The sequence below is a fragment of the Eriocheir sinensis genome, chromosome 32 (genome assembly GCF_024679095.1).
Source record: "Eriocheir sinensis breed Jianghai 21 chromosome 32, ASM2467909v1, whole genome shotgun sequence".
In the NCBI taxonomy this organism is placed as follows: domain Eukaryota; kingdom Metazoa; phylum Arthropoda; class Malacostraca; order Decapoda; family Varunidae; genus Eriocheir; species Eriocheir sinensis.
This window is the reverse complement of record NC_066540.1, coordinates 14491927-14503469: the sequence shown is the minus strand read 5'-3', so window position 1 is coordinate 14503469 and position 11543 is coordinate 14491927. Positions and strand designations below refer to the sequence as shown.

The 11543-nt window shown below is 41.7% G+C and overlaps 1 protein-coding gene across 1 annotated transcript in view; it reads right to left on the bottom strand.

Moving 5' to 3' along the window:
* LOC127006439 (uncharacterized) overlaps positions 1-11543 on the bottom strand; it is a 25952-nt gene that overhangs the window by 8708 nt on the left and 5701 nt on the right. The window lies entirely within an intron of this gene.

Below are 11543 nucleotides of genomic sequence, written 5' to 3'. Positions count from 1 at the left end.
GTTTGTCCGGGGCGGCTCCACAACACTGGCTCCGGCGCTGCTCATCCCTACATGTGTACGTGTGTGTGTGTGTATGTGTGTCTCGGGGTGTGCGTGTGTGTGTTGGGGTGTGTGCGTGTAGATGTGCGTGCGTGCGTGCGTGTGTGTGTGTGTGCGTGGATAGTGTGACCGATGTGTACACACCGTCTCACACAACCCTACACATACACAGTTACACACACACATACGTACATGGATATACACGTACACATATACACACACACAGACAGCCACGTGGATGTGGGTGGAGGAGAGGGAAAAAAGAAGCTTGTTAGTAATTATATTCATCAGTAATAATAATAATAATAATAATAATAATAATAATAATAATAATAATAATAGCACATTCTTTTTAATCTTATTTTATTCATTGTTTTATCTTTTCAATCTACTTACTCATTATTTTTTTCTTTGTATAGCGAGCTTTTTTTTCATTATTTTCTTTTTTTTACGCCCTTGAACTGTCTCCTATGCTGTAATAATAATAATAATAATAATAATAATAATAATAATAATAATCCTGTAACTGTAAATGCTCGTTTTATATAATTCATTTCATATTTCTTTTCCCTTAACATTCTATCATGCTTTCCGGTTCTTGATTCATTTTCCCGTTTTAATCTATCTGCTCGAATTTATCCACTTTTTATTATCTTTTTCCTTTCATTCTTGTATATAATATTCCAACATGCTTTCCGGTTCTATATAAACTTTCCTATTTTTTTTATGTCTCTTCCATTTATATTATATTGTTTTCTTATTATTTTGACAATGCTTATACTTGATATCATTCATTTCATACTCTTCTTCCTTAACATCCTAACATAATTTCTGGCTGATTCGTTTTCCTATTTTAATCCATTTCTTTTTTTCCTTGTGTTTTATATTGATTTCATACCTTTTTTTCCCCCTCAACATTCTAACATATCCTTCAGTTCCTTATTTCAATCGATTTATTCTTATTTTATTATCTTTACTAATTCACTAATATTTTTGGGGGTGGAGTGGGGTGGGGGTCTGGTTCCACTAAATTTCTACTTTCATCAACTTATCCATGTTTTTATTTTCTTCCTTTCCAATACTAATTATGATTTCTTGTCTGTTTCGTTCCACCATTTTTCTGCAAGCTTTTACAATTCATCAATATTTGTTATTGTTTTTCTGGTTCCATCTGCTTTCTTTAACTTCTCTATGTTCTTCCTTAACAATATTATTTTTGCTTTCTTTGCCTAACTCAATTTTTTTTTTCCCCTGTCTGGTTCCATCACTTTTCTGCAAGCTTTAACAATTCATCAATATTGTTTTTCTTTTTTCTGCTTCCATTTGCTTTCTTTAACTTCTCTATGTTCTTCCTTTCCAATATTATTTTTGCTTTCTTTTCCTAACTCAATTATTTTTTTTTCCCTGTCTGGTTCCATCACTTTTCTGCAAGTTTTAAAAATCATCAATATTGTTTTTCTTTTTCTGCTTCCATCTGCTTTCTTTAACTTCTCCCTGTTCTTATTTTCCTTCCTTTCCATTATTATTTTAACTTTCTTTAACACATCAATTAGTATTTTTGTGTCTGGTCGACTTCCATTAAATTCTCGCTTTCTTTAATTTATCTGTCTTAGTTTCCTTCCTTTCCGATAATATTTTTGATTTCTTATAACTCATCAATTATTGTTTTCATTTGTCTGGTTTCGTCACTTATCTTCATGGTTCTAATAAATTCCTGCTTTCTTTAACTTATCTACATTCTCATTATCCTCCCTATCTGGTTTCCCTTTCCTTTTAGATCTCATTTCCTTCTCCAATGCAGTTTTTTCTCTCGTTCTACATTTATAACAATCTATTTTTTTCCTGTTTCTATGTGGTTTTATAGCGTTCTTTGTTTCCTCCATTGTTTTTATTTGTTGCTTTTTATCATTATTTTCTCACTTTGTTCTCCATTATCTCTTACTTTCTCACTGCCTTGATATTTTCCCCAATCCTGCTATATTTCTCTCGTCCGTTTACTCCACTTACTTTCCCATTCCCTCCATCTCTATTTCTCCCATTCTCTCATTTTTCCTTTTATTTTCATTTTTCCATTCCCCAAATTTTCCCTATTTTTATCATCCATACTTTCCCATTCCCTCTATTACTTTTTCCTTATCTCCATTTCTCCCATTCTCTCATTTTTATTATTATTTTCATTTTGCCATTCCCCAAATTTTCCCCATTCTTATTTTTTCTTTCCCATTTCATCCATTTATTTTTCCCTATCTTTATTTCTCCCATTCTCTCATTTTTCTTATTATTCTCGTTTTCCCATTCCCCTACTTTTTCCTATCACCATTTTTTTACATTCCCATTCCCAATATTCCTACTCTCTACCTCCTCCCATAATAAAGTCCCATGATCCCTCCCTCTCTATCTCTTCTATTTTCTTCATTATTGTTACTCTATGTTATCCTCTTCCATTTTGTAACCTTTTTCCTACATAGTCATCCTCATCCTCACTGCCTCCTATCTATGCCTATCATTCCTTTCTCTTCTTCCTCAGGTCTTCAATAATGCCTTCTATTGATGTGTGTATGTATTTGTTCCATGTTTTTTTCCCCTTTTGTATTGTTTATTTATCTGGTTTCTGTATTCTGCTTTTTTTATATAATTTACGTATGACTTTCCTGTGTGTGTGTGTGTGTGTGTGAGACTCGGTCTTATCAATACCTCTATCTTTCTGTCTTTATCTGTCTATCTATGCCCATGTTTGTCTGATTCTGTCTTTGTTTACTTATCTGTCTGTTTATCTATCCATCTATCAGCCTATCTATCTATGTCTGTCTATTGATCTATCTATATATGCCATTTTTTTTTATATTCCTTCCTTACACACACACACACACACACACACACACACACAAACACACACACACACATCTGTCCTTCTACCCGACCTTGAAGGTGAGAAAGGTAAGTTTTGTGGAAATCCCAGGTATGTATCTTCCCTGGCCTAGTATTAGAAGTAGTAGTAGTAGTAGTAATGGTAGTAGTAGTAGTAGTAGAAGTGGTGGTAGTAGTAGTAGTAGTAGTAGTGGTAGTAATGGTAGTAGTAGTAGTAGTAGTAGTAGTAGTGGTAGTAGTAGTAGTGGTAGTAGTAGTAGTGGTAGTAGTAGTAGTAGTAGTAGTAGTAGTAGTAGTAGTGGTGGTGGTGGTGGTGGTGGTAGTAGTGGTAGTGGTAGTGGTAGTGGTAGTAGTAGTAGTAGTAGTAGTAGTAGTAGTAGTAGTAGTCCTCCACGATTATGTGTCAGGAAAATGAACATGGGTGGAGGTATCATTTATGTAGTAGTAGTAGTAGTAGTAGTAATGATGGTAGTAGCAATTGTAGAGATGGTAATAGTAGGGATGGTTGTAGTAGTAGCGTAATAATAACAGTAGTGCTGGTGATGGTGGCTGAGGTCATTTAGTTTAATAGTAGGGGTTTGTGATGGTTGTTGTAGTAGTAGTAAAGTGGGTGGCTGGCTGACTTATATGTATGTATGTATGTATGTATGGATGGATATTAACTACATTATTGACTCTTCCTTACCCTTATCAATGTGTATAAGTATTTACGAGTATATATACCACCCTAACCTTATGTTCACCATGTCGTAGTTGGAAAGTTTCATTTAGTCGGCGCAACATCTGTGGTCATATGCCGGAGAGAGACAGAAGGGGAAGGAATTGTTCCACTTCGCACGGGAATCGAACCTGGGCTCTCTCGGTTGGGAGCAGGGTGTGCTAACCACTGCACCACGAAGCCCCCCTAATGTCTTAGTATTTTGATGCCTAAACTGTGCATACATTACACAAGAACACACACACACACACAGGAAGCAGTCACCAGATAGTAAGATGTAGTCTAGGAAAGGCAGGTCTGAGCCTCCTGTCTCCGAGTTACCAAAGACCAAGATTTCCTCTACATGTATTACTAAGAGACAAAGCTGACACAGTAGAATTAGTCACATCTCTAGAATGGTTACATATCCCGGGAAGACTGTTTTCGCCCATGTCTGCATCATAAGCATAAGGGGGTGACGAGAAATTAGGGCGGGGTTACAGTTTGCAGCATTTTTTTTTAGGGGGAGGGGGGGATTAAGCAAGGTGAGCAATGTTCTCTTCTCTGTTACATTTTCATAAAAAAATATTTGAATGAAATATTGTTTTCCTCCACAACCTTTTAAAGAAACAAATGTGAGGTATTGCAGTTCCAACCTTTTAAAGAAACAAATGTGAGGTATTGCAGTTCCATGTCCTTCACAGCAAGGGACTGGATGGCACAGCGCTGGTTACTGCTTGCACAGTTTTGGAAGTCGCCCGTTGGAACACCACTTGTTGAAGCACGAGTTTTTATACACAAATGCCAACACAACGAACATGTGCGTCAAGAGCTCAATAAGCAGTAACCGCTAGTGATGGGCTTGTGAACTGCATGCACTTTAAATTTTACAGGTACATTTTTGCACATACCAAATGCTGCATGAACACAGCTATTTCTTGATTCAAATAAACTGCAAACAGGTAAGGGAGCACAACCTCTCTTCAAACTACAACATCTACGTTCTTTGGAATAAGTCTTATGTTAAAATCATCTCAAGTTGAATATAGGAAGAATGGCAATGAGGATCAGGAAAACATTAAAGTTGGTCCCTCCAGAGCTCTGTGATCTGTGCAAGTGAACACCAAATGGCTGTCATCACTCCATCCTACATATTTACACAGACTCTTCAACCACACCAAGGACAAATAAGTTCTTGATGACCCTCAGGGCGGTATTGCAAGACACTTTCGCTTCTCCCATCACCTATTTATAAAGGTCAAAGAGGGGGTCAATCGGGTCCTCATGAGTGTTTCTACAGGTTCATGGTACAGAGGACGGGTCACACTACCACGAGGGTCATAGAACTACTCCTGGAAATGCCCTCAACTCCTATGAAAGCCTTGCCAAATGAGTGTTCTTAAGCGATGAAATGTCTTATAATACGACCCTCGGTGATTTGCAAAATAACTGGACATACACAAGGCTGTATAAGGAGACTACAAGAGGCCAGACAGCCTACAAGTGGCAGCTCCTGAAGATGTGTTCACCAGTTCACCCTTCTGCAGATGTTTAGAGCCCCCCCACCAAAAGCCGACTCACCCACACCCCCTAAAATGGCTGATTTTGAACGTAAACTGTACCAAATAAAGCACTTTCGCTAACCTAAAGCAGTATAAAGTATCACACAGCATCATTCATCAGCTATACATACTACAAACTGTACTGCAATTTACAAAGACAGTAATACACAGCTTACTCACCTGAAACTAGCATTGCCAACCATGGTGCACAACATACTTTGGTTTACAAGCACCGCTACCCTCACCACCTCGCCCTTGCCATCCAATTAAGTCATTAAGTAACTAAAACTGATTCTTGCAACAAGACGGTGATGACAGTAGTGATTGTAAACATAAAGTGTGAGGTGTGCCATGTTTGTCAGGAAAGCTAGTTTTGAGTGAATAAGTTATGAGTTGCATCTGGTGCCAATAAATTAATCAGTGAATTTGAAAATTAACTATTCCGAGGGTATACGATCGAGAAATATAAAGAAGTAAATCAGGCAATAAAAAGATTAAAAAATGGAAAGGCAGCAGGAATTGATGGAATCACAGCAGAAATGTTGAAGTGTGGAGGAGATGAAGTCGTGAAAAGGATGGTCAAGATATGTGAAGTAGCATGGGAGGGAGGGAGGTAGACTGGACGAAAGCCATCACTGTCCCAGTTTACAAGGGGAAGGGCAGGAGAGGGGAATGTGGGAGCTATAGAGGTATACGTCTCCTGAGTATACCCGGAAAGGTATATGGAAAAATCATAATAGAAAGGGTGCAAAGAATTACAGAAGAGATAATCAGTGAAGAGCAAAGAGGCTTCAGGAAAGGAAGGGGATGTGTGGATCAGATATTTGCCTTCAGGATGGTAGTAGAAAAAATAATAGCAAAAGGAAAGAAACTATACACTGCCTTCATGGATTTAGAAAAAGCTTATGACAGAGTCGACTGGATTGCATTGTGGGATGTTTTAAAGATTTATGGTGTGGGAGGAAAACTGCTTAGTGCAATAAAGTCTTTCTATGAGGATGCATCTGCATGTTTCAAAATTACTGGAGAAACAAGTGAACATTTTGAGATAAAAGTGGGCTTAAGACAAGGGTGCATCATGTCACCATGGTTATTCAATACTATTTATATGGATGGTGTCATTAGAGAAATGAAGGGCAAAGTTGGAGAAGTTGGAGTAAGACTTCGATGAGGGAAGTAAGTGGGTACTGAATTTGATACTGTTTGCTGATGACACGGTGCTCATTGCTGAAAATGAAAGTGACCTACAAAATTTGGTCAGTGTTTTTGATAGTGTATGTAATAGGAGAAAGCTGAAAATAAATGTCAACAAAAGTAAAATGATGGTTTGTGAGCGAAGTAGAAGTGAGGTTGTAGATTTTGTATGCCCATATAGAGTGGGAATTGAATGTGAAAAAGAATGCAAAATAATTTTGAATGGTGAAGAAATGGAGGAGGTCAATGAGTTTAAGTACCTTGGATCAGTTATGTGTAAGCATGGTGGTACGGAGGGAGAGATAAGAGAAAGGGCACTGCAAGGAAGAAGGGTGGTAGGGTCTTTGGGACGAATCATGAATGGCAGAAGTGTGAACATGGGAGTAAAGGGGGATTTGAGAAATACAATAATAGTACCAACCCTCACATATGCAAGTGAAACGTGGGCCTGGAATGAAAGTCAGAGGTCTAGAGTGCATGCAGTGGAAATGAGTTATTTGAGGAGTGCTTGTGGTGCGAGTAGAATGGATGGAATGAGTAATGAAAGTGTGAACGAGCATTTTGGAATGTGTCACAGGGGTGAAGGGAAGAAGTGTGGAGTGGTGGAAGAAGTGAAGTGACAGACCTTAAAGTGGTTTGGCCACATGGAGCGAATGGAGGAGAGTAAGATGACCAGAAGGGTGTATGTGAGTGAGATAGAGGGAGGGAATGCTAGAGGACGACCTCCAGTGAAATGGAGGGATAAGGTGCAAGAGTACATTAGGGAGAGGGGGGAAAGATCTTTGAGAAACTTTGAGCAGGCAAGGAGGGAGTGTCTGGATAGAGAAAGTTGGAAGCTCTTCTGCTGTGGCCATCCCCTGGTGGGAGCTCCTAGGAGCAGGCATCGATGAAATGATGATGATGAATGACGAAATATAAATAACAAATGAGCAGCCCCATTCCTCTTGCTCTATGCTGATGTGGGGGTCATGAGTGATTGAGTCTCTAGCCTGACAAATTAGTCAAGACAGACCCTGACCACGAAAGCCCTCCTTAACAGCCCCACACTTACCATGACGGCCCCACATGAATACCATGACAGCCATCATCCTATGAGTGATGAGTACTGTAGTTATGCTTTTTTCTCTACTATTATTTTGTAATAATACTTTCCTTGTTTATTTTTGTGTTAAAATCAAAGTCCTCAGACAAGTTTTTTAACCTGTATCCTAATCAATGTTTTCTATTTACTTTGCAGGCCTTAATATTAAAGATTTTGAAACGGAATGCATCATGTTATGGGTTACTGTAGACTACAGCCATAAATGAGTAGGGATGAAGTAATTGTATTCGGTATTCATATTCGAATACATGTGAATGACATATTTCGGTGTATGCGTAGTATTCAAATAATTATTGATAGAATTCAAAGTATTCTCATTCATATTCGACTACATGGGAAAGGTGTTCGTATTCTGCGAATAATCTGACAAATACTTCAAAATGTATCATCAGAAATGACAGCCGTTCCTTGCAACTCCAGTCTCCTGGGCGGATGTGTAATCGTCATGTACAGTACAGGTTCATGAGCTCATTTTACTGTTGCATAACTTTAGAAGAGTGATGTACCCAGTTACATCAGGATGGTATTTTTCAATGAAAAGTATTCATGTAAGTATTTATGAATACTTTCAAGAAGTATTCACATTTGTATTTGAATTGAAACTATTTCAGTATATTCAAATTCGTATCTGTATTTATTAGTATTTCAAGTATACGTATTCGAACACAAAACTTTTGTATTTACTCCATCCCTGTCAATGAGGCAATATTTCTCCATGCTGCATCAGTATCACTGACGCTGCTTGGGCCAACAACTTTCTAGATAACATCCTGACTAGATATCTGTCAGTGTTGGGCAAGTAGATATGCATTAAGATATCAAGATTACTGTAGCCTACTCCACCGCCTGTGACAACAAGGACACCACGTTAAGCCCATCACATACTTATCATTACCAATTAACAGATCTAACACAAACTAATATAACCTAACCTGACTTCTGTCCTACTGCCAACATGCGATGTCCAAAGCTGTGCTCAAACTTTTTAAATCATATGTAAATTTATATTTTTATTTTCTAAAGCTATTTATTACTGCACTGCATTAATAATGCCAAAATACAACAGTGTATTAACCTTGCGCAAGATGTCTATTATACTTTAATTCAATAGCATCTCGGGACCATCATGGTACACGTGGGGCCATCAACAGGCTATTACAGTAATAGTGTAGCCGTCTGGGAGGGCCGTCATGATAAAGGGCTGCCCTGATTTGACACGAGAGTAGCTGTCTGGGGGTGAGGGGGTAGCAAGGGTGTAGGGGTGGCTGGTGTCTTAATGGTTAGGGAAGGATCATGTATTTACATCATTTAAAGATGTAACTATGGTTACAAGGTTATGAGATGATTGTTACGACAACAGGACACCACCAGACGTCTGCCACGGGAAGGATGGAGGCCCCCAAAAAGTTTAAAGTAGATGTGAATCGTGTCATTCAACATATTGATTGTTATTTTCCTTTATACAGTTTAAGTGGTCTCTGATTATGCAAGAAATTACCATTAAAAATTGTCTAATGCCACTGACAACTGTTTTAAAGTGTTGATGCTGTACAGTTTTACAAAACTCATCAAAACTTACCCAATATAAATAGTTTCATCCTAATAATCATATACTGAATATTTCTCTGGCCAATAAATGCAGGCAGAACCCCCTGGCGTGCCCCCAACCCTCCCTGTAGCCCCCGCCAGCCCGCCCCCCTGGCTACACAGTGACCCAGCCCAGATGACAACAGCCCCCCGCCCCTCCCCTGGTTCCCAGGCCAGGTACACCCCAGCCCCCCATTCCCCATCACCCCGGCCTTGACCGTGGCAGGGGGCGGCCCGTCAGCCCGTGTCCTGTGGTGGTGCTGAGCCGCGTGGGCCAGCGTGCAGAGGCTGACCCACCACGAGGCCTCTGCCCACCCCCGCCCCGGCACCAGGCACCCACCCATGGGCCTGCAGTGCCTGGCTGACCCCCGCCCATAACTCAGCGTGACCCCTGACTAACCTCGCCTCGCTGACTCAGTGCTGCTCAGCTGACTGTGGCAGCGGCGGTGGTGGTGGAGGTGCTGACCCCAGGCATACTCAGCACAGCCTCACCGCGACACTGCTGACCTGCTGGGCGTGGCCTCGGCAGGGACACACGCCAGGGTGCCCAGGGGTAACTCAGCACACGGGGCAGCTGCTGAGTCTGCTGAAAACTGCTGAGTGTGGCGGTGGTGGTGGTGGCGGCGCCTCGTGACTCAGCTATCTCCAGACTCAGCGCCTCGCTGTGACTCAGTACTCAGCACAGGGCTCACGGCTCCTCTCGGCCTTCCTTGCTGTTCTCCTGGCCCGCCTCGCCTCGCCCTCGCGGGGAAAAAAGGAAAAAATGGCAGAGGTTTTGCCGGGACACGGAGAGCTCAGGGCAGGAACGTGGTGGTGCCGCGGCGCTGCTTCGGCCAGTCCCTCCGCCGGGTTCTCTAGTGCCCGGGACTGGGAGGGAAATAACCACTAAATCCGCCTTATTCCGCCGCTTTACGCCCTTATCCATCATCAGTAAATATACATTGCCCGTTTTGAGCGCCCAAGCACCTTACAACAGTGGTTTATCATAATTCGAGGACCCATGTTTGGCGCATTTCTCCATTATGTCTTTCGTATTTCACCACTTTATCGGTGTGTTTAGCATGAGAAAAATACGTAATCATTTTTTTGCATGTTTAAACTCCATATCAAAGTGCTTTTCAAAATTCAAGGGTACATGATAAGGGAAATTCAATATCGAATCAACCATATTTCGCCAGTTTTCCACCCTATTTACCATTAAGAAAATATACCATTGTTTTTTTTAATGTCTAGCGTCTGCATTAGAGTGTCTTTGATAATGGGAGCCAGTTTGCTGATGGTGGATCGTTTAACATATTTTTTCCCTTCAGGAGCCATTCCCCGCGGCAGGGGTGTCCATGGGCGCTGCAGGGGGCGGCCGTCCTGCATAGATAGGGTTGTGAGGGGTTAATTTCCGTCCTACTTCAAGGTCACGTGAGCCTTCTTTTATTATTCACGAGACAGGATTTGATGATAGACGCCCAACAAACGCACCAAAGACACGATGAAAATTACTAGTATTTTTATGTAGCGAACTAACATTACCTCGAGCTGGTTAATCGGATGTAATAATTAATTTTTTTTATATTACGCTGAAGTGCGGTGTGGCTTACAAGGGTGCCTCCGCCTCCCCCTCCTCCACCCCTGGGGATGCATGCTAAACGCCAAAACTCCTTAAGTAACGAAAAGAGATGCACGTGTCCTGGGTTGTGTCATGGCTTACTGCACTTATTGCATTTTTTGACCGAAATGATTTGCCGCCACGACGATCAGCTGACCGGCGGAGGACAGCAGACGACGCGAGTTTGGCGCCAAAACACAAAACACCGCAACACCATGACTTGTTTCGCCTCAGCCAGCGGGCGTGGGTCACTCGTTCCGCCCACACGCCACCCACAGGACGTAAGGGCGCCGCCATAATGCCTCGAAGCAGACCGTGGCCTCGAGGAAGCTCATGAGGGCGGCGAGCAGCGGTGGAGCACAGCACGGCCGGCCCGGTGTTGTGGGAATCAGCTCGCAGACGCAAAATAGCTCGCAGAGAGAGGTCCATCTCGCTTACTTGGTCGATATTTCACTCACCGCTATCGTTTACTTGCCCCGTTTCGGCTCTAATACGCGGCACAAGCATCAGAGAGACACTTTTAATCAAGAGAAGGCTTTACAACAAACGAACGTGGCGGATTTTAGAAAGAATTACCCCCATGTTGGTGTTCACCCGGTTCTGGCTGGTTTGGTCTGCTGGTCTGGTGTGTTGTTGTCTCGGCGGGCATTATCAACCATCACAAAGATTACAGGTGGACAAACTAGAGCAAAACAAGGCAAATTAAGGTGTTTCCCTGCTGTGTTTTCCCCGGTGCGCATGCGTAATGGACAGCAGAGCGACTTATTTCCGCGAGGAGGTATTTCTCGCAACACCGGCCCGCCCCACGTGCCCCGTGACCTCCTGCACGAGGCGCCGCCGCCGACCAATAAAATGTTGCCAACTCAGGATTCCGTCATGTGCTCCTGAAGGCGG